The 24,808-nt window shown below is 37.9% G+C and overlaps 1 protein-coding gene across 3 annotated transcripts in view; it reads right to left on the bottom strand.

The window, feature by feature from the left end:
• Nucleotides 1–24,808, bottom strand: part of LOC100748598 (suppressor of lurcher protein 1) — a 531,082-nt gene that overhangs the window by 465,324 nt on the left and 40,950 nt on the right. The window contains exon 1 of one of the 3 annotated variants that reach the window (XM_033319042.1): nt 7,817–7,835. The exons of the other annotated variants lie outside the window; for them this stretch is intronic. The gene's annotated coding sequence lies outside the window, so the exon portion shown is untranslated. Of the gene's footprint in view, nt 1–7,816; nt 7,836–24,808 lie in introns of those variants that run through there. 3 annotated transcript variants of the gene reach the window in all.

Below are 24,808 nucleotides of genomic sequence, written 5' to 3'. Positions count from 1 at the left end.
TTGATTTCTTCTGTAGTAAAAAGTTAGAAATAGATCGTCACATTTTTAGTTAACTATTTCCTATTAAATTCAAGATTTAGACGTGGACTTGTATATTTTCGTTGCTAGTGTAAGTTCAAATAACCGTTTAATCGCGCAACTTTTACTGTATTCTTACATTCATACTGTTTATTCTTCTATCGAATAATTTCTGAATACCGGAGTGAAACGTTGGCAAAATTTCTATTGTAGTCCGTTAAATGGTCATTTCAAGAAATAAATGAATACCCTACGTAGAAGGTGGAGGGACCGATAACGATGTTAATCGAAGATCAACGCATGAATTTTGGGAACACTGTTCTGAAATTTTCAAGTTTTATCAGCCTTATTAGCAGGATTAAAAAGATACGTGAACAGAAACAAATCAGGAAAACTGAAGTTCGCGGGAACTTTTTCAAAGTTCTAATCAAACGTTCGTTTAACTTTGGATTTGTGCCAGACGATTGCTATCGAAAGTTGGAGAAAATCCTTAAAGCGTTTGCCTTTTAAGATTAACGTTTAAAGTAGTATACATTTCCTCGCGTTATGAAAATATTATTTCAAAATTACAAGAAAGTTAATAACTTAAATGATAATGAAAAAATTACATTCAAATGCTAGAATTAATGGTATGACAAATAATTACGTTCATATTCTTTCTATAAGGATCTTAATATCGAAATTATAATCGCTGAAAGTATAATCTAACCCACGTTTTAAACCTAGCCTGCAACCTTTTGATAAATCTTTCTCGGCTTCATTTCCAATAAGCAGCCAGCGGTTGACAAAAGATTTCCGTAGAGCGACAATTTCACTGAAAATTCTTAAACTCGTTTCGCTGCAATTGTTCGGTGTATGAGAAAAATTTTACGCGCGTTTTCCGTATACAATAAGCACTTCTCGAACGATCGTTGAAGATATCTGAGAACTGTGCAAATGAATCGGTTACGCCATTACGCTATAATTCCAACATCTGGATAAAAGAACGGTCGTTCGAGAAACGCAAACGCCGGATAAATGTTCGTTTAAGACGTTTGTGACCATATCGTTGTGCAACCCTTCGCGAGAATCGCTTACGATATTATCGAGCACAAAAAGCTAAAATTGAAACGAAACTTCAAATATACCACGCTATAACATTCGCTGAAAGATGTTCGGTCCACCTTATTTTAACTATTCTAAAAAATTTAGTAAAATAGCTTGGATCACCGCGGCAGTCAAAATGTTAATTTAGTTCATATTCCTAAAGCCACTAGGACAGAAGGTCAATAAGAATCGTATTTTTCCCCCTCATCGCGTTAGACTGCGGTGGTAATATCCGTTGCGACAACCATTCGGAATAGGAATGTTGTCCTGTAAATAAATTTCTCGTGACAAAGGCCCAGCCTGGCTACGCTAGGTATATAGTCGACTCGGTGGTCGAACGTTGTTAGTTTCGTTTTGCAAGCTACACGAAATAGGCAGGACAGCTGTTAGGTAAATGTATTTAGTGGTAATTGGCGCGGTTTGCATGTCAAAGTCAGGTAAAATGCGTATCACAAGGACAGCGTGGTATAAATTTCGCAAATTAAACTTTAGAAGCTGTATACAACGATATATTGAAAATTAGGAAATTCTGCGACGATGAAATACTTTCGTCGATCAGTTCTATGGAGAGCCGGTATGTATAACAGAATACAGAATCAGAGAACTTAACTTTAAATGCTAACTTTCTCAGTAGCTATATAGAATGACATTCGTCACACGTTTAGTGACGAATTTAATAGCAGTGTCATCTCCAAGATGACTTGACGTTTCTTCGAATCTTATAACATACAGTATCTAGTAACTGTGTCTCAAAAAATAAAAAAAATAAAAAAAAATGAAGATCGATTTAGGGCATGATTCAGGGCGTGAATTTTACGTCGATGTAACGTGAAAAATGTTTTGTAAATTACTTGCCAACTTTTTCAAAGTATAATAATTCAACGTATAATTGCATCCGAACAGAAGATCAAAGTGTCGTAAAAATATCGCTATTTACGATGATAAAAATATAATCGTTGTTTTTATATAATATCAAGCGAGTCAAAATGAATTCATATTTGCGAAACTAATAGTATAGAGCGTACTATTTTCACCGGCCTGACTTCCTACTGTCCACTGGATGATTAACACGGATGCTGTGGAATGACTGGAAGCACGTTTCGAAGCTACACGTGGGTGGAATCCGGCCTAGATTTTTCATGAAGCCCTTTTCCTCGACGAAATGGAATAAATTAACATCCCAAATCTGGCTCTTTGAGCGGTTACCCCTGAGAACTCCAATAAAACCGGCGTAGAACGATAAATAGAATAGTGGAAGGAGTAGCCATGGCCTCTCCTCGTGCTTTAATAAGCATGTGTCCGACAGAAAGTTCCAATCGGCGAGAAATATCGGTGGTCTGAAAAACTACTCGCGAACGGTAAAATGTATTATTTTCACCGTGGAATTCGACTTCGAATAGGCAAACCAAGTTTTAAAGAAGATTCTGCGAAACCATGCAGTTCAATATAGCTCGAGGTTTACGATATTCATAAATAAATTTACTTGAATAGGATCGAGAGGACAAGTATGTAATACATTGAAAATTCTGCCGCGCTACATACCTGAACGAAAGACTGAATCGGCAATGTATCACTGAGTAAATATTAATTGACAAAGATATTACTTGGTATATGAACATCCATACTTAATAGACACTAAAATAAATCACTTCTTGGTCAGATAAATTTTATATATCACGATAACTAAATATTCCGTCTTGCAACTATCGCGAATATCGTCCAAGGTTATCTTTAATGAGCAAAATCAGTTTGACACCCTCTGTGAAATCGTTAATAAACGTTATCTAGAATGTATCTGCCGAGACATCTGTGTATATCGACACAGGTCTGTGTATATGTATATATGTATAGGTTTAAAGTATATTCTCAGTCGTACACAAGCTGCGTCGCGCTGATACTTGCCCTCGACGCCGTCTCGAAATTGTATTAGCGTCGTCTCGAGTCCATGCAAGAAGTAGGCCGTTCCAGTTGCACTCTCTCGCGGAGAGAGAACGCGGCAAAGGTCAAAAGTGCATGAATTGTTGCGAAGTGCCTCGGTCCTCCACTCGCTAAAGCAGTACAATGCGATCGGTGACCCCGTTTCGTGTTGTCGGCCTGAAAACCACCGGCGACTGCTGACATTAGTGAAAAGCACCGCGATCAACTATATTTCTACGTCTATTTCTCTTCGTTTCATTTACTTTGTTTTTCTTGTGCTTCCCCTTCTCCTTAACGGGCTAATAGACGAAGAGTCGAAAAAATACGGATAAGTCTCTCCCGATCTTTCCAACTTACTCTCAGTACACGCTTCTGCTACGTTCGATAATAAAATCGACGAATGTTGTGGCTAGACGTACAGTCAGTCACGAAAGCCTAAACACATTCGTCGAAAGCTCCGCTCCCCAGAGGCTTAAACCCAAAAACCGCATTATACAACAAAAAATCTAAAGCGCCGACACATAATACAGCATGGCTACGTCGTACCGCCGCGTATCGGTACCTTTGCCTAACATACCATTATAAAAATTCATGTTTATTGTGAATAATGCGCTTAAAAACTGTATTTCTGGACTCAATAAACTCCTTTGTAAAAAAAAAAAACTCGTCGAATTTTACGTATATGACTTACCAATGTAACTGACACAATTATTGTTGACGTATTTTTATTAACGTATTAAGAAATCTTGGCGTAGTATTGTATTACAAAAGCTTTAATTTTTTCAACGCTGGGGAAATAGGAGAACATTGAATCTTATGTTAATCTCATGTTAAGCTTGTCATTTTTATGATTTCATCAACATATAACAAGCGTATGTAATCATTGCGGCATTACATTTTATATTATTTTTTTACTTCAATTTTCCTCGTAAGAAAGAAGGCAAATAAGCCGTATTACAATTTAGCGTTACGTGTCTGAGTGTGTGAAAAAAATTCGTAGAATTAACTTAACTTTGTACCACCATAATATTTTATATTTAAGGGGAGGAAGCGTGCAGAATTTTGTGACCGATTGTACTTTGTACCGTACTTCGTTAAGACCAGTATAATGTAAGCTGGTGAAGTTCTTTGTTGCAATGAACGCGTTTTATCGGAAATATTAATATCGGGAAAAGTAACGATATAAATTTGTGAAAATAATCGATATACGTACGATATGACTAATATATCAAAAACACTGCGCTTATACTTCGTATATACAACTTCTGACGCGTGAACAGCTTTGAAGATCTCTCAATGAAACGAAAAGCGTTAAAAGCAGTCACTAGGACAAAATTTATACGAGAATGAATCCTTGTTGAATATTTTGCTTTATGCATTAGCGATGAGCGCAAACATGGTTCCGTCGAGCGTTATTTACGAGCTGCCCTTGTCAGCTCGAGTGAGATAGATTTGTATGAATATTTTCTCGTTTTTTCTTGAAATTTTACATTACACTGCTAGTGTCACGTATTCTATTACGAATAAAGACTAGTCGACGCTGAGAACAAAAGAGTGCCTCTTTCCTAAACGATGATCAACAATGGCGTGCCGTTCTGAAAAGAAATCACCAAAGTGTTACAAGAATACGTGTACACATTTCGTGTCACATAAATTCTCTGTTACACTTGTACATCTACAAGCGTCGCGTACATACGCTGAATCTAGATGAAGATTTCCTGAAGGCATCACCCTTTGGAATACTTATTTTTCCTGCTCTAAGTATTCGTCGTAAGTTAGGACTTTCGATGAATCATTTTAAGCGACTGGGGGAACCTGTATATAGCTCGTTCGAATGAAACTTTTGCCAAAGAAACATAAATACCTTGAAAAATTATTTCAACATTTCGTGCTTATTTATGGCATTTACGGGAAAGTTAAAACCTCACAAGTGTATAGAATGCACATGATATGCAAAAATGTATGAACTACTCGAAATATAATATCTATCGCAATGTTTAATAGGCCAACCAATTCTCTGCTTAGATTCCATTTTTGGAATTATACTCATAAAAATATGATTTCGCATAAATACACGTGGTACCGCTACAAAGGTTTATTACAATGAGACAGTCTATATCGTGACTGAAACGGGTAACCATCATTTTCTATAAATTTAATCGACACTGTAATTTTTCATTTCGGTCGGAAAGGATGGTGGAATACTTAACAGAAATATCATACATGCACCGTGCAAAAGTGGCCAAAGTATCGGCGTATGTATCTTGTCTGAGTTATCGCGAACGATGAAAACTCTCGTTCGATTGGCTCGCGAAACCCGTCGTGAGCAGCAACCAAGAGGGAGCGATGCAGTTCGATACTCTCGTAATCGATTCCGCCGTTTATTTATTCTCCTATTTCTTCCAGTTTCGGAACGGTCGACCGACTCAGAAAGTACGATCGATCCGCGTAATGAGAGATTCGTATGCCAATTCGATACGACTCTTAAAGTCGATTCCTCGCCGCCGATGGAAAAATCGTTCATTGCCGTGCAATACCGCTGCGAACTTGCGCGACACATTTCGCACGGAAAGAAACGGAAGAAAAAGGGGAAAGCGTGTCTTCGAAAATTGCACGCTTCTCCGCGAGTTTCCTACGACTCGGAACGGAAGATTAGGGAAGTAGAACAGGAAGAAACTTATATTTTTAGCGCGAGGCTCGCACGCCCGGAAGGAGAATGGAGATATAAAGTTGCCATTTTCTCTCGGTAGAAAACTAAAACAGTTCGCACTCCCTCGAGCCAACTCGGAAACCATTTTACCCAACTGATACCGATGCGCAATAAATAACTTCTGATTAGAAAATCGATGTTCGATCGTGGTCGATAAAAGAGAGCGAACGGTCGAAATATCGTGTTGAAGGTCTTTTAAACGCGATGACAATAGATGCTATTAAGAAGTATGAATTGTATTTAATGCCTGCAAAAGTTCTACATGACGTACTAAAAATTTTAAATAATTAACGGAGATATATACGTCAACAGCTTTCACGATAAATAATATATACGTGATAAAATTAAATCATGTAAAATTTACATCGTATGTTGCTCGGCGAAAGCTAATGTACTTTTGAAAATTCCCATTTCAATTATTCCGCGTATCAATCTACAATATCCAACGTAACTCAATAATGATCTCTTTATTTTATTGTACCAACAGTTTTTCATTATTTCTCGTTTCAATTAGTAGTGCTCTATGGTATTGACATCTTGTATCTTGTAATGCCTTTTCCGATAGATTTGATATATGAGATTAGCGCGAATTGCATGGCAGATCGACGAATAACATATTTTTCAATCCAAGATAAACGATATTATTTCGACCCAAATTACGTCGAATCGAATCTGTAGGAGAGTAAAAAGTTAATATTAATTTATTACGATTATTTGTGAGTAATTTCCGAACACTTGCGCTTATTAAATGTGTGATAGGTTGAGGCAAGACGAAAAGCGATATTCCCTGCGAAGTTTCCTGCAATTTGGTTTTATACGCGACATTCACGAATTCTTACGCAACTTCATATTTTTACGAATATAACAGAAACTTGTTTCACTCGATTAAACGTTGTAATAATCATTGTACTTTGTGTATTTTACACGTTTCTGAATATTAACGCATTCTGTGCATTTCGTAGATTCAAATTTTGCATAAATCCACGCAAGTCCGTAGTCTACTTATCATAATCGCTTTCCACAATAACTCCTCCGATATCGCACGTGCTCCGCTTACTCGTACAACTATTTAGAATTGAAAACGCCAAGCTCGGGATAATTCCGCGTTCTTCGTAGCAGAAACTCGTTGACAAGCGAGGCACAGACAAGCCCTGGAGCGACGAATTTCGAAAAGGGGGCATTTTGCGACGCGAAAACAATACTTTCTCCAAGCAAAGAGCGTCGCCGGAAACTTTCAGCTCGAGTTTCAAGCGCGTGTATAACTGGTAAGCGGTTCGCTACTGCGCTATAGTCAGAAAGCAGGAAGAAATATTTTTCGGTGGTACATTGTTTGCGCGTCAGGTCACGAACGCCGCTTTCTCACGAGTGACATCCTGGTGTGTGCACAGACGTCAGATAGGCTCAGCCAGCCTTTTTATTCGTCTCCGCGCCCTTTGTAGCAAACTAGAGTGGAAAATGACGGTGTGTGTCAGCCGTTTTACGAAATATTATATCGCGTTCTCGTTCGCAGGCCAAAGTGGCCGCGAGCCGGTAACCAGATCGCTTTAGACCACCTTTTGGACGAGAGAAGCAATTCGATATTTAATTCTTAGACGATACGAACATTCAACTACGCAGGTGGTAAAGCCGAGTTTGCATCAGCCGACAAAGTTTTATTCGTACGTATATTTCGAGAGAACTTTCCTCAATTGCGTTTTTAATTTTCATCGTGAGTTTCAGGGTGGAGAACAATTGTAGCGTTACGTTGTGAAAGTAGTACGAATAAATGATAGTATCATGCGAAGAGAGTCATTTTATAAGAAAAGCTTTTACTATGTTATAAATGAAATGAAATTAACGATATACCAAATATCATCATGAAGTACGATGTCTAAAAGATGATGGAAGCAAAATTAAAAAGCGTTACGGTTAACAAATATTCGTATGAATTTGCCACATGTTTGACTTAAGATTTTTCCAGATTATATAGAAGCAAGTAATTAAAATGTGCGTTAATTACAAATTCCATGCTGCTTATTTAAAGATATTTTATCGAAGTCGAGCACAAACGCAGTTCCACACGAAATAATCGAGAACAAACTTAACTTTAAAAAAGGTTACGTCAGGGATTTAAAGTTGGCATGACGAAACAGGCAAGTATGAAACAATTGTCCCCGAAGTCCAGGACGGATGCGTTTTGTCAACTGACCCACTACATTCCACTCGCTATAATAACCAGCGTAATTCTGTGAATTTGGTCGGCCGCCTCCAACAACAAGATTATGACCTTCGTGATGAATAGCCGTGGAAAATGTAATGCAAGTCTCGACTGACTGGCGTTTTTAATTAATAAAGCGTGCCAGGAATACCCGAGCTATTTTTTCCACTTTTATGTCGAGACTCGCGCCGCTGCACAAAATAGCCTTCTACGCAATTATTATCGTTCTTGGATCGACTACCTTACTAATTGCTACTCACGCGTGAAGCCGTTACGTTGTTATTTTCTTTCTATAAACAAATACAGTGGCTGCAAAAAGTACAATCACACCATATTTTTATAGTATTTACATACTAAATAATTATTTGCAAGAATATTAAATTTCGTGTTATTCGTTGGTATCTTCGTATGATAACAAACAATTTGATACCACGAAAGTGAAAAGTATAATCTGATAAAAAAGGGAATGCTTCATCGAAGAATAAGGGCGTGAGCAAGTATTTTTTGTAGCCACTGTATATGAAAGAAAATATCGATCATTTTAACGCACAAATATGTAAAAGAACTATAATATATCGCTCGAGGTCAAAGATCATTTGGAATTAAACTTTGAAATACATTTGCCGACATACATCTTTTCGAAAAGTTTGGAAACAGAAAAATCAATTATTAAAATATAAATTGACAAGGAAATTGACTTTTATGAGATTTAGTTTGCATTTTATATCATATATTTTATTCGTTATAATTAAAGCGATATAACAAAAATAAATGGACACGTATATGCTATAATTATGTTTCTATCTCAGTAAACAGGCTATATTCGTTGTTTAATATCACCAGCATGGTAATTTCAGTAATTATAAAAATAGATCTGTGCCTGACATTTTGATGGATTTGATAATTTCAATCTCAATCAAAGGAAACACGATTAAAACAATGAATATAATGTTATATAATATATACGTCCAACCATATTTATATAACATTTCAAACACGCGACGTTAAAGTCAAATGCAGCAGAGACCACGGAAATTTTCAGGATGTACTATCAGGATGATTTTCGATACAAAAGTAGCACAAGTAAAACGTTTAGTTGTAAATTTTATGCATTAATAATTTATTTCCAAATTACTGAAACTTCAATTGATTGTTATAAACGTAAGGTATAAACAGATAGGCAAACAGTACGAGAAGTTAATAAAGAAGCAAATAAATCTTACGAGTAGAAAACAAATTTTCCTTTATCGTGAAGTTTGAACAAAAAACTGAGGAAATTGAACTAAGAAATTCTGCCTCTCGCACTTCATTTTCCTGATATTACTTGAAAGATTTGATACTTCTTTCAAGTAAAAAAAAAGGATGTTGCGAATGTGTAAACATTAATTTACAGAATAACAACGAATGCGTCGGTATGTCTTTGTTTGTTAAATATAAATTAATGAATATTTCCCTCGACTGATAACACTAATTCGATTTTTTCAGAAATTCAGAAAAAATGTATATACGATCGACCTTTAAATAATTGTAGGTTACACAACGTAGAAGTAGGAGGTGAACACGACGTTCGCGCTTAGATTCGCATTTTTCTTGAAAAAAAAAAACAGCATCAGCGATATTGTTGCAACAACACAAAATGTCGAGTGCATCCTGTATATCGTGTGTGCATCGATCGCAAAAAGGCTTTCAACGAAGCTTTCAACGAAACTCCTCTCCCAATGTGCAACACACGTAGTACGCGTGTATAATTCATCAATCTCATAAATTATGTTGGCAATTATGAAAATGACTGCTGTCATAAATCTAGAAAATTTGGATTCGTTAGATACTGTGTATTATATCGATTTACGGTGCGCTGTATCATCCTGAAAATTTCCATTGCATTGAGTCGTTTATTTGGAAATAAACTCCGCCAGAAGAATGTTCACTCTGCTGGGATTCAATATTTGTATTACGAAATTTAAGCAGACAGTATTGTTAGTATATCTTTATCGACTTGATACAAAACCGGTCATTCGAGCGCGTAACAATTCAAATATTTCGGATTATACGCTGCTTGGATATGTTTTCGTTTCTATTTTATAAAATAAAAATTAGAGTTAAGATCAAAATTATAATTGCGGAAACTATCGTAAGGAGAACTTCGAAAGCACTTGTCGGTATGGTTAAACGCAAACGAAGGTTCAAAAGGACAACACACGTTGATGGAACATGCGGTCGTCACACGCGTACCGATGCGTGAGAGGTGCTGTTTGCTTTGGATCTCGTTCAATTTGAATTTTCAATAGATTTCGCGGTGAACAGAGGTCTGAGCTAACCTGAGAGAACAAGCAGAGGTGTGCTGTGGAGGTTGAACCAATAGAAAAGAGTGGTCGAGATACGCTTTTGTCGAAATTGAAAATTTATTTGCTAAATGCTGATTCGAAAGGTGATGGAAGTTGAAGAAACTCCGATTCCTTCTTTTTTCTGGCAAGTAAAAGAAATAGATGCTTAAAAGGAGGAAACTAGATTTGGCAAACTATCAAACAACACAGTTTCAATGACATAAAAAGAATTTAAAAATAAACGGTTTATTTTGTTACAAAACAAAGTGTACACACCATAAAGCAAATCTCAGAAGAAGAACGAACGTTATATCTACAAATGTTACGATTCCAGGCAACAATATGCAGAGTTATTTATTTACAAAAACCTTTGAATTATTTTTACATATTTTCAAAAGAATGCCGGGACTACAAAAATACTTCCACATACTCTCATTTTTTAATAAAATGTTCGAAACCTGGCTGTTGAAATATTTGCACATATTCTCGTTTTCTCATGAACTGTTTCACACGTAGTAACGACGATGATTTGTCCTCAACGATTTGTGAACTTTACTTTGCCACCAATATTCTGATACTTCTAATCAGCGGTGTATGTTGTTGCGTGTCTTGAATAATTTACCCCGATAAAGGAAACGATAATCACAAGCAACTGCGAATAAACAGAATCATGCGAATAAGCTACAATTTCTAGAGAAATAATCGACGTGCGCGTAATCGACGCGACCGATAGAACGCACCGCTGCTGAGATATGATCGATATTCTTGAAAAGGCCGAAGGTATCGAGGGAAGCCGCTTCCGCGCGTAATTTACCTCCGCATGAATATCGTGATTTTGGACTGAAGTAAATCACCGAGGAAATAATTCACGCGCGCCCACGGAAACACGCGCCTCACGGAAAGCGCTAAACTTTGTCCTTTCCGCGCGAACAGCCCGCAGCCATCGCATCGGCGGGGTAAGGCTCGCAGCTCTCGCGAAACGAGCACGTTCAAACGGCGAACAGAAATTCCAGAGCGGCAGTATTCGAACAAGAAATTCAGGAGGTGAAGCGTTACGGAACAGCACCCACCAAGCTTCAAAAACGACGCACAAACGTGGGAGATAGTAGACAGGCAGAAGAACGGAACTAACGAGTACTCTTATTTACTTCGCACCACGGGATTTTCTGTGCCACAGGGTACGATCGTTGGTATATCACTGTTTGATTATAAACACTCGTTCTCGCGAGGAAAATACGCTGAGAAAACTCATGCCCTCGTCTCTTCTTTTTTTTTTCTTCTTTTCGCTTCCTTTCACCCGCTTCAAAGATCCCAATCTCTTGCAGATTAAAAATAAAGGTACCATTTATATATTTAGAGTATTACAAAATGAAACGTAATAATAAAGGAACGTGATAGATGTAAGAAAGATACGCGGCATAAAATTTCAAAATACAAAATTTTCTTCGTTCGTTTTTACGCATTCTTTTAGTTGTACGAGCTGAAAAAAATGGAATTTTTCTCGCGTTTAAAAACCAAACGACTAGAATTTTAAGTACTTACGAAATTTACTTGTCGTAAGAAAGAAAGTTGAAACAACCCTAACTTTGCTATTCTGTATATCATTTAATATTTATACATTCCTCGTAGCATCCCCTTTTTTCCTAAAACTCATCTCGCAGCACGTGCTGTCTACGTCACTGTGTCTACGACTCGAGATACAGGAAGATAATGGTATATTTAAATAAAAAATCAGATGTGATGGCAAAAAATCAACAATCAAATTCCACTTTACTGCTGGATATTACGTTGCTACAGAGTATTTTTTATGTGTCATTCGTCAGATTTGAAGGACTTTAATCGTATTGCTGAGAATCTAACGAGATCACACATAATGTTAATTTCCTGGTCTGCAGTGTAATTGAGATTATTAAAGAAAGCGCAAATACCGGAATCGTAAAAAAATCGTCGAAAAACCGACAGACAGAATATTTTGAGTTAAAAACTGTATGGAAAAAAGTCGAACATCAAACAAACCACAACAAATGAGAACAGCTACAGTGCATCAGTTAGCGTCTGCCGGCGTAACAGGCCAAGACACGCGCAAAAAGGTTGATAGATTACAGGATTTACGAAGCACGGCGATACCTTAGCAAGACAAAAACAGAAAATTATGCCTGCAGAAAGCGCGTTCCGTTTTTGGTGTTCCAAGCCAGCGAAGCAATCGTAAACTTCGGCGCGGCACTAAATTATACGGTGAAGTAAGAAACGATAAACTTTCGTCGTAGCTATAACGATCGAAGATGCATATGCGTGAAGGGATTGGAAGTTTCGATGTGCAACAAATCTACGTGATAGACGATCCGGTGAAATTACTTTCACGAAACAGCCGTAAAATAAATGTTTATACATCTAGTAACGCACGCGACGACCAGCGGTGCGCACTATCGAACAGTCGAAACATCGACCATATCGAAAGCAAACAGCGAAACAAACTTCTTTTTGATGCATCGTGAAGAGAAAAAAAGGCACCAACTATGACCAAATTGCATTTCGTTTCCGTGATTAAAGAAATGATTGAATCCTTTCACGAGAATATTTTTTTATATTGACCGAGTTTATAGAGTTTTGAAATGTTTGAAATAGTTTGCTATTTGTGTGGTTAATTATTTTTTATTTTATTTTCTAGCAGTTTTCATTTAAAGTTGCTCGAATGTTTCTTTCAAATATTCAACTTTTTAAAAACATTTATCGATAAAGAATCTCATCTATATGTTAATTGAACGTATTTCGAATTAGGCATAGTTCGAATCCATTCAATTTCCCTAACACACTCATTCGTTGATTTATTTACGCAATTTCAACGAATCCTCAATGAGGCACAACAGAACGCAAATATTTAACGATTTCCATCGACATACATTGCTCGACATTTTATTTGCAATCGATTTGCACTTCATGGAATCAGTCGATATCAACGATAATGCCAATCGTGTATGCAGCAATGTATACATAATGCCACAACTAACTTCATACAGACATGCAACGTTGTTCCGATCGTTGCTTAACTAGAAAACTAGAGATCTGGGTTGCTACCGTTTCGACAAATACTTACTTTTCCACCGAATCAAATGCAGATATTTACTATTCCATTAAAAATATTTTCAAATTCATTGAATCTCGATTGACATATTTTTGAATTTCCTACAGCATAACGCGTCGGTATATCGCAATATTCTGCAAATTATTCGTATCGAAGTTCGAATATGTTTTTTAATTCTAACACATTTTTATTGCAGGTTTTAATAATTTTAATTCGTTCTTAATTGAACATTCTACAATCCCTTGCGCGCGCTTTCAGCGTTCTATTAATCTTCTGAAGCACAAATTACGCAAATAATACTTTGCTGCAATGAAAACATCCCCTCGCTATATCGTACTAACTTCGTTTAACTAATTTGTTTACCACAACATAAACTACAACTCCAGCCACGCCGTCTCGTAGCTTTCCTCTAGTAGCTTCCTGTTTAAACTGAATTCAGTCCCGCAACTTCGTGTTAGGAACGAATGATAAAGTATTACGAAGTAATCAGTATTAGGGGCTAAACAGAGTTTATCTCGCTTCCTTTTACCCTTACTAGAACAGAGGACATTTAGACGATTTCAACAACCTGTGGCACCGAGTCGTTCGATGTTCAGCGAAGGACGCAATACTGTAATCGTTGGATTGCCGAAGTCTTTTTTTTTCATCCTTTGATCGATCGTAGTAGCAATCCTTTACGTCACTTTTCTGACATATCAGTATGTCATTTCTGCCATAACTTTAGTGTCCATAAAGAAAGTTAAGTGACATTGAAGTGACCATAAAATTAATTCAGCATGTCGATTCGAGAAAATCCTATTGAGTACACCTTTTTCTATACATGCATAATGCACGGTACATCGATCATGTTGGTACCATACGCCGAATACACGTTACACGGCGAATAATACAAGGACAACACTAGAGGATGCGAAACAAAGAATTACCGCAGCATTTTTTGAATGGCATTCTCTGACATTCTTTGAATTACGTAAAAATTCGTAGACTCGAATTCACGGAAAAATAGTTAAATGTTTAGCGATCAAAGGAAACAACAATTTGAACGACCGATCGTTACGATACCAAAGTTGTGTTCGGACTTAATATTAGATAAAAACCAAACTTATGAATTATTTATCGAAACAGCCTTGAAAAATGCACTGACGCTCTAGAGAGAGAGAAAGGGGAAAAGAAAACGTTGATAAAGGTGTATTTGCATTGGGATACCAGTGTTGGAAAACGTGCTGACCAAAAGAGTCTGAAAGGAACTGGAAATCGGGGGGAAGGAATTCCTGTAGACATTTCATCGCACAGTTGGGTTGATCAAAGAAGAATACGTCAATACGAAGATCAGTGCGAGACTCAGCCACGGAAGTAATATTATACATCTCTCGGCGAAAGTTCGAAAAGTATCAGGCTGAAAGGAAACCGAAGAAAGACACGGAAAACGGTTGGATGCAGCGCGTTCGTCGAATCGTACACAGTGAAACGGATTGATCCCGAAAACGTTCGAGTTTCCTTGCTTTTGCAGTCACCGCGCGGAGTATACTGGGTCAGACGTCGTGTTTCCGCAACGATTTTCCTTCGAGAAACAGTTGCGGTCGCGCGAAAAATTCACCGACAAGATGGATCGCCAGACCAAGAAAATGAACGAAACACTTGGAAAAAAAAATAGAGCGGGTCAACTGATTTAAAACGTAAAATTGTTGTTAAGATGAATCGTGAAAAGATAATTCCATGTTTCAGTATTGCACAGGTGAATGCATAAGAGATATAATGGTTTGAATAACGATGATATATCTATTAGCCACATTCAATGGCATATTAATGGCAAAATAAAATAAGATCTAGGCATAGGTCTATGAAATCTAGATCTTTAGATCTATATCAATAATCAAATTAAAATGTATTTCCAGCGAATAGATACAGAATATCTCTAACGCGTAAAAATTATTTTTGCGCTGTGACTACAATGCCCCTTTTCTGTGAAAGCTAGCTTTAATCATTTTATTACGCTTCACGTAAACAGTAGTTTTATCGTCGATCGTAATAAAACAGTCAATATTTCAACGATTTAAGCATAAACTTTTCTACAGAAGCGTCTTGCAATGTCTAAGAAGCTTTGCACATCCTTAACGCAAGTAGGATTTCTGAATTCTTCAATAGCTTTAACTTCGTCGAATAAAGTAGAAATTTTAAATATTCGGCAATATCTTGTAAGAATGTGCATCTTCTCCGAATAATAATTTATCCGTGCTCATCTGTATATACGAAATACTTTTAATCTTATCGATAACATCGATAATACCAATATTAAAATTTTATGGTACCAACGTTTCTTCGTATTTATAGAAACACGCAATAGAGTATAATAAATTAGGTTTGCGGAAATCTAGGTGGTGATCGATAAATATAAAATGACGTTTCTTTTGCCTCGTTGGTACGATATGCCGATTGGAAAGGATATAAGCTTCAAAATATGAATAGCAAGCACAGCGGGAAACGTTACGTTGCATAATTTACTGGAATAGTTTATTCATTACAATGAATCTTTCATCCTTTCTTCGTAAATGTTGCTTCACTGCGCCGCGTTATTCCCACGCTACGTCGATATCGCATCGTGCTATACGACTCGATAAAATTCTCTTAGCTTTCTCTTCCAAAAATGAAAATGAACGCTTTCTTAAAACATTAACAATTCTTTCCGTTTGCTAGAATGAGGGCAAGACCGAAATATAAAAGTCGAAAAATCATAGCGTAAGTTAAAACAATAGCAATCAATTACCCTCTACATTTGATCATCGAAAAGGCAAAATTCTGCCAAGATTGTTTGTTGATCCGTCATTTTCTCAGGAGTAAATTGAAAAATCGAAATTAGATAACCGCGAGACATACGCGTGTAAATTCCGAATGTATCAGGCTGTCCGCGGTTTATTGACAGTTCCGGGACTTTCGTAGTTTCCGGATGATGAATAGTCGCGTCGGTAATTATTCGAAATGGCTGCTCTTTCTTTCCAGTCACGATTGGTAGCTTTGTCGTCGAGAACGTTTCGAAACCTCTGATTCGTCGTCAAGTTGAATGAGAGGGTAAAAATCCGAGCCATCCGTTCGTGCAATCGTCCCTTCTCGTTCCAGCGGATTGCAACGCTATTGTGGTCTAAACGATGTGCGTGCAAGCATGTACATGAAACTCGCCTAAGCGAAAACCATGCCGGGCCTCTGTCTCATTATCTATAGTGAAACACAGCATCGTTGAATCTCTAATTGAATCGATCGAGTTGTTTGTACGTCGATCTCGTTCGACGCAGGGTTAATGGATCGGAAACAGTTCTATAAAACCACGCGAACATAATGGAGATTCGAGAAATGATCGATAAACGGAAGTATATCGCGTTCTTTGATCGATGTCTACGAATACAGGAAACTTGAGTCGCTATACAAAATGAGCTCGGACATTTAATGGAATTAAATTCTACGGTCGTAGATTTTGTAATAAAACGTAGCGATGAAAGAGTGATTTTGAATTTCTAGTATATCAACGCTCACGAGGAAACAAAGTGCAGAATTTTTGTAAATTTCCGCGTGTCTGAAAATAGCGAGAAATCGTCGAACGAAGCACATCCATCGCTACCTCATTTCGTATACCTGATTAACTTGTTAGTTTTACGAGCTTCGTCTTGTCAAATCAAAATTCTCCTGAATAGCGATATTTAATTCTCACAGAGACTGTTTCAATGAAAAAGTAATATCGATTTTATGATGCAGAAATAAATCAATTTATACACGCTATGGCGTTGCTGTTTCATTTTTCTATAATTCTATTTCACGTTCAGTAAGCTTCTTAATACCACTTCCATGGAAGGATATCGATTTTGATTGAATAAAATGGTGTATGTGTTGTTCAGTTCCATCGGACGTGCTTATTCTTTCTCCATTCAAATGGCTTTACAATGTCTGAAAAAAAGCTAGTAATCTAATAAAATGAATCGCTACGTAACTATTAAAGTATAATTATGATAATTTTATGCATTTCAAAACCACCAATGATTAATTTCGCTCCATAGCTTTCGCTGTTTATTTCATATCAATCTAATTGAATAGCAGATTAGCATGTTTACAATTTAATTACTATCGTATTGCTTCGTATGTAAATAAATAGCAATTTGAAAACTGGTCAATATACGTGTCAATCCACGGCTATTGATGTCACACAATATTATGATTCAAACGAGAAAGAACACAATGTTAAACGTATTTACACCAATTTCATCGAATCTCTTTGATATCGATAAAACATCGTTCAACCTGATTTAAGTAATCAGTTCCAATTATTTACTCTAAACTTTCGTTCAAAGATCAACGATAGGAATAGTTTCAAAGTACTAAAACTCGTACAAATCAATTTTATACCGATTTACGACAAAATAATTAGAAAACAAAAGCAGTGCAAGACATCCAATACAAGTTAACATCACACGAAACGTTCAAATACTTAGGACGGATAGTGCATCAACCGCAAACACTGTCGACTAATTAATACCTAATTGCCTCAAATTCCGATGAAACTCCATTAAACCTGCACAAAGGGACGTGACCATAGACGATAAGAAATTAGCGAGATTACAAACGACTTGTTGGCATGTTTGTGCGGGCCTGCTCGTTGTAACCTATGCGAACGTGATGAAATTATCTCCGTACGCTGTACAATGGCACATCGAGCATTGAATGTGGCCTAACCGTAGTCCACGACCATGATATCGCCGCGCCAGTGTACCTTCTATTTGCAGGAATCACTGCCATTTTCATATGGACAGGCTACTATTAATTCTGGTTAGTCCGGTAATTATTTCACATTAATCGTATAACGAGGTTAGCCATGATCAATCATGCGTCAAGACTCGTGACCCTCGTGCGAGCTCCCTCGTCTCTCTCTCTCTCCCTCCCTCTCTCTCTCTCTCTCTCTCTCTCTCTCTCTCTCTCTCTCTCTCTCTCTCTCTCTCTCTCTCTCTCTCTCTCTCTCTCTCTCTCTCTCTCTCTCTCTCTCTCTCTCTCTCTCTCTCTCTCTCTCTCTCTCTCTCTCTCTCTCTCTCTCTCTCTCTCTCTCTCTCTCTCTCTCTCTCTCTCTCTCTCTCTCTCTCTCTCTCTCTCTCTCTCTCTCTCTCTCTCTCTCTCTCTCTCTCTCTCTCTCTCTCTCTCTCTCTCTCTCTCTCTCTCTCTCTCTCTCTCTCTCTCTCTCTCTCTCTCTCTCTCTCTCTCTCTCTCTCTCTCTCTCTCTCTCTCTCTCTCTCTCTCTCTCTCTCTCTCTCTCTCTCTCTCTCTCTCTCTCTCTCTCTCTCTCTCTCTCTCTCTCTCTCTCTCTCTCTCTCTCTCTCTCTCTCTCTCTCTCTCTCTCTCTCTCTCTCTCTCTCTCTCTCTCTCTCTCTCTCTCTCTCTCTCCCTCCCTCTCTCTCTCTCTCTCTCTCTCTCTCTCTCTCTCTCTTTTCGTTTCTCTGCCGTCGCGCTACAGGATTATGGGTAATTCGTGAGCGTAGTTATTCATACGACGCACGTGGACGTCTCTTCTCCGCATTGTTCCGCGCCTACGCGAACGTGCTTCTAGCCTGACGACCGGCCACAATAATTATAAACCGTGTTCCTCCTATAATTAAGCCGCGTCCGCTTCGATTTTATCCTCCTAGCCAACAGCACGTCTCCAGCTATCAATCCGATAAACGGAACCGGCACGGCATCCACGTGGAATTCGGACGGAAAATGTGCTTGCGTTTTCGGCTCGACGTGGCGGACATTTCAAATGTGAACATCGATCCGGCTCTCTGTCTCTCTTTCTCCCTCGCGACATTCCTGCGAATTCGCTGTTCTGTCCCCGTGCACGTTCACGATAATTGCTTAATAACGCTTGGAAGGCAACCTGTGCGTTGATGAATTCATGAGCAGGCTGCTGGACCAGCGACCTGTCGCGACGGTGTTAAGTGTTAGGTTTGTCAAGAAGGTTCGAGTGCCTGTCCGAGCGACAGTGGTGTGAGTTTTAGTAAATTAACATCTCCATTTTTTGCCGGGATCTATTAAATTTGGAATAAGTTAAAATTTCTTTCTGACAAGAAGTGACGGACAAGAGAAAGTTCACGAAAGAAGAAGCATAGAAAAGCAACATAATTTTAGAAAACAGATGTGTTATATATAATGTAAGCTATAACATGTATATTACGTACTTGGCTTCACGTTGCTCAAATAAAGTCGGTGTAATTTCGGAGTAGTAAACGTGCACACCTCTGTGTTCCGTAAACGGAACAGAGGATTTACATTTCATAAGAGAAACGAATAAATATAGCGTATATACCGCAGAATTTATGTACAGCTGCCACGAGTAAAATATTTTTAGTACAATGTTATTAAACTTCACAGTGTATCAATTTTAAACCTTCCTTTATCCACCATCGTATATCCATCCGTTCGTTTAATAGCATCCTTTTCTTCGAGACGTTATCATCGTAGAGACAGTTATCGTTCTTTCCTTATTTGAATAACCATTGAATAGACGATAAACATGTAGGGACTATGGACGGAATGACGCTTAAAAATTCGTAACCACGTCGTACGGCACGGAATGGAAATTGAAATATGAATTGTGACATTCTGTGTAAAATGACATAGCGAAATTGAGTCGCACTCGAACCTGCTAGTCATACATATTGCATTCGCAGCTGGATATTGCGTTACGGGCAAACGAACACGGCACGGACCCGTGCTTTGACGGTCGATTGTGTACAAACGCACCGTTTTCGTAACACACTTATGCTCCGTAAATCGTGTGAATTATTAATTACTGCTATACCAGGCAATGTGGCTCGTCGGAGGAAAAAGAGCAACAACGCGAGAGCAATTTTCCGACGGTCGTTGGGTTTACATACTCCTGAGAATAGAGCGAATTGCCTGGCTCATTGGATTCTATCTCCGACCGTCGTCTATCCTTCTGAGCAATGCATGAGAATCCGGTATGTTCGTTGAATATTTTCCCGTCGATATTTTAAACCCTATCACGTAACGAGATTCCGCGAGTCATTTCTTCTTTGAGAGAGAATTCTTTCATGGTATGAAACTGGTTGAGAGATCGATCGTGTTTGGATTCCACGATGCCTGCCATTCTTCCAGGAGTGCGTATAATTTGTAATTCCGTAAGAAATGTTGAAACGTGCATTTCTTGTCGAAGAAATTGTAATAGAGTATTAAAGTAGAAATTATCCTAGTATTTCAATTTAATATTGTTAATGAAATTTTGTACGTTGCAAGTTATTAATAAATGCTGCTCGATAGCAATAGATTTAGTAACAAAGCGAATGAAACGTTGCAAGTAAATTTTATAAACTACAGGTCATTTGATTATCCTATTTAACGCGTGACTATAAAATTGTGAAAAGGTTGCCGACCTACGATTCCTGGCTTGTCAATCGTTTAATGGTATAGTTGGTAAATTGTTTTACGAGCCAAATCCTGCTTCCTGCAGCAGTACTACATTTATACAAATCTATAAAAATTAATATTTGCCGGATTTTCGTTGGATAAAACGTAGATTATTTTGAAGATTAGCTGCCAAAATCAACTGGAAAATCAATCTGCTAAATAAAATAGCGTTACTTCGAATCTTTCCAACGTTTGAACTTTTGAAGTAATGGAATATAATTAAATTGGGAAAACAATTTGAAATACGTAAATTTCGATGCGAACTCTTCCGCGAAAGGCCCGTTTTTTAGAATATTTTAAATGCGAAATTTCGATATACGCGTTCGCCACCGAATGTGACATGGAAAAACAAGTTTATACTTTGTCACAGGCTCCTGGGACTTACCACCTTGCAACGCAATAAACTTCCGCTCCGACTCGAGCTGGTAGTACCTCGGCATGAGGGAAAACAAATTTTCTAAGTCGCTGACCTATAAATATTAATCTCAATTTAATTATTTTATATCCGTTTATGAAATCTTTTCCTCTCTGGGTGGAATGAAATTCTCACGCCGCAACAGTAGTTCAACTTGCTCCAATCAAACATTAAACGATTGGAAAGTACGCATAACAACTAATAAAACCTCGTTTAATAATGATAACATATTAATATCTGTCATACCGTCGAAAAGCTTCAAACATTCAAGAAATTCAAAGGAATATTAATTACAGCATTTGTTATGAAGCGTTATGATTTACATAACATTATAAATTAAATTATCGACTAAAATTATATGTAATATATTTACAATTATTTCATAAAGATATGCACGGAACTCAATCTGTGCGACATTAACACTAAACACACGTACCATATAATACAATACAGTAATATAATAATAATGCAACAGGTTCGTACTCGATATTGTATTACGCGACAGTATAAATATTTTAAAGATTTTATTACGAAGATAAATTTACCAGATTGTTCGAGTCAAACGGTTATGACGCAAGCATATTTAATTCACGAATGGAATAGATCTAACATTTAACCCGATAGAACAACAAAGCATAGGTTGACGTTTCGTTAAAAATTTCGGCGAACGGAGTCTCACTTACAGCGGAACTGTGCGCAATTTAAAGAGTCCGTTTCGACGTGACCGCAGCGTCGACTATTTTATTTTATCACCTTCGCGTCGATGGTACTGGGAGGGAAATGTGGCCGGTGGAAGGCAGAGAGTTTCGTGGGTCTGTTGGCTGAAAACTACAAAAGCGAGCGGCGGAAACTTTAATGAAGAACTCGGCCACTTCAACGAACGAAGAAACGTAGAAAGACAGAGGAAACCGCGAAATCGTGTCTACGGGTGAAATTTCCATTGCTTTTCGCCAGAGGTGAGAATTCGGTGAAGTTTTCATTTGCGAGTATCGTCGTAGCGGGAAGGAGGTACAAAAGAATGCGAGAATTCATCGCGAAACGGGTAATGAATGCGCCCTTACGTGCTGGCTAACGTTCATAATGAAGGTTCGCGCGCGATATTACGCCCGTGTTGCGCACAATAATTTGCGATTCATCCGAAATTCGATAACGATGCTGCGAGAGAGGAACACTGCCACGAGTACTACAAAGGGAATCGTTCCTTTGAAATTTATTCCCTCTTTGTTTTCCTGGAAACGATCGTGTTTGCTTTTTTGCAGATACAGAACGTTTACACAGCGGTTGTAGTATTTTCAATTCCTTTATAACGATGAAGACAAACAGTTTTTAAGAAACTATCCTTTGCAAGGGGGCTGGCTTTGTCTTAAATGTTAAAAGATTCTTTATAATACTGTCATTGTTATTTTAATTTATCGTAGTCGATAAATATATACGTGTCGTGTACCGCGCGAGACATTGATTTTACACGAAACACGCGTACTCGAGACAAATAAAATTCATATAAATTGATCGAAGTTTTAACATAATTCCAATTTACACGTGACATTTTGGAAATTATGTTTACATCTCGAAGACTTCGAAATCTGACGCATTTTCAGCGTTTGTTTTGCTGTAAATAAAGTAGGCCAAGAGAAGGTAATACAATGAAAAAGGAAATGAAAAAGACGAAATAAGGAAAAAACAAAAGGGAGCCGCTCGCAACAGTCTGAAAAGGCATAAGTCGACAGAAGGAGAGGACGAGAGGCGAAGCACTTCCGTAACAATGCTGATCTCTTCTACGAAATAAAACACTCGACGCCGAAGCGCAGGAAGAAGGCAACAGAGGAGCAAAAAGGTAGAAAGAAAAGCGAAAGGCAACGCGTTGTTTGGCGGCGAGCTAATGAGCCTCCATTTGGCAGAGAGCAAATATACTCTGCGAAATGAAGATTGATTTTTTCTCGGAGTTTATGCTCGTGTTCGCCCGCAAAGACGATTGTCTTTGTGACGTTACAATCCCGTGATTGCAACTGTTCATCGCGATCTTGCGTTTCATGCAAATCACTTTTGCAAAACCTTTTAATCAAATAGGAGCAGAAAAATGAAATAAACGCAATGTAGATAAACTCGTATATACAAATTAAATGACACGAGGACGATCAAACTTCGAGGGAGCTTGACGATCGTAAATTATAAGAACGAAGATCGCCTCGCGTTAAATAAAGTTCAAGCTCAAAAACCAATTTTTCGAATTAGCAACTTGGTTGAAAGAAATTAGGGCTTGCCTTTTATTTCACGTGCTGTTACAAGTCTACGTTTTTATTAGCCAGCTGCACGCTAAACTACATACAACCCTGGAGACTTTCGAACCTGTGTACACACACGTGGCATACAGCCCAAAGTTTCGACTGATCGCGTACAAGTTACCGGACAGACGCGACGTTACTCTCGTTACATCCATTCCAAAGTAATTCCCAAGTGTTTCGTGCCAGGATATCTCTCAATCGCGTACGTTTCAGCCGAAGCGAAGCGCTACTCGAATCCAGCCGATTAACAGAACCAGTTCTCGTCGTTCCCTTTCTGTCAAGGGACCAAACACTGCTGACTGCCTAGTTCCTTCGTTTCGTCATTGCAGCTAACATTCTTGCACTCTGCTAGCGAATTACTATCTTTATTGTTTCGTCATTTTCTCTAAAATTTCTTTTCTCCTCATATTGGATATATTTATTAAATATGCCAATCAATTTTGTTCATTATCAGTACAAACGATATTTAGAATCGACATCGTTTTGAATGTTTCAAGCGAAACATATATATTTCTATATAAACTTTTAATTGGTATATCTATATACAAAATATATTCTAGAGTTTATTAGATGAGATTCGACTATAATCTTTTGCAACCACTCGATTACAACACCTTTGGTTTATCTTGTGATAAAGCTTGTATACATGTAACATATACCTGTACAAAATGTAACTACTACGTATTATTCATAGACATTTGTAGATTTTTTTCGTAAGATCTGCGAGCTAATTTAGCTTACTGCTAGCTAAATGATCTTATGAGCGTGTTACGTCCGTTTTCTTGAAATGTGCCCAAAACAACGCAGCCCTAAGCTCGACAGCAATAGAGTAAGTTTGCTAATTTAGGACTTTGTTTGTGATCGCCGGGTGATAAATTTAATTAACCACCCGTGCAACGCTCTGCCAGGAAAAAGTTCGAAAACGAAATTACATAGACGACTCTGTTGCCAAACTTTTCCTGAAAATGTGTCCTATTAGCGAAAGATTTTAACGTTCCTTATCGTTCTTCTGCCTATTTACACGATCTAAGAAGATCGCCAAACTTCTCTCTTTGTATCCCACACCTGTGGTATCAAAGTTAACTCTAAATACCGTTATCGAGCTACAAACACGTAGGTACATGGATGAAGAGAAATCCTCACCTTCGTTATCTCCAGAGGCTGCATTAGTTGCATCGGCCAGCATTTAGCGCGCAAGCTCTTCTAATTCCACAGAGTGCACTGAGAATTTTACGATTATTGGATTGCTCGCTGACAACTAGAAGTATCCATAAGATAATTTCTATGAACGAACGAGTACCTCCGTACGGGACCTCGTTAATCCTAGTTAATGAACTTCC

This window comes from Bombus impatiens, unplaced genomic scaffold (genome assembly GCF_000188095.3).
Source record: "Bombus impatiens unplaced genomic scaffold, BIMP_2.2 scf_0135, whole genome shotgun sequence".
Lineage (NCBI taxonomy): Eukaryota > Metazoa > Arthropoda > Insecta > Hymenoptera > Apidae > Bombus > Bombus impatiens.
This window is presented reverse-complemented; position numbering and strand designations above follow the sequence as displayed.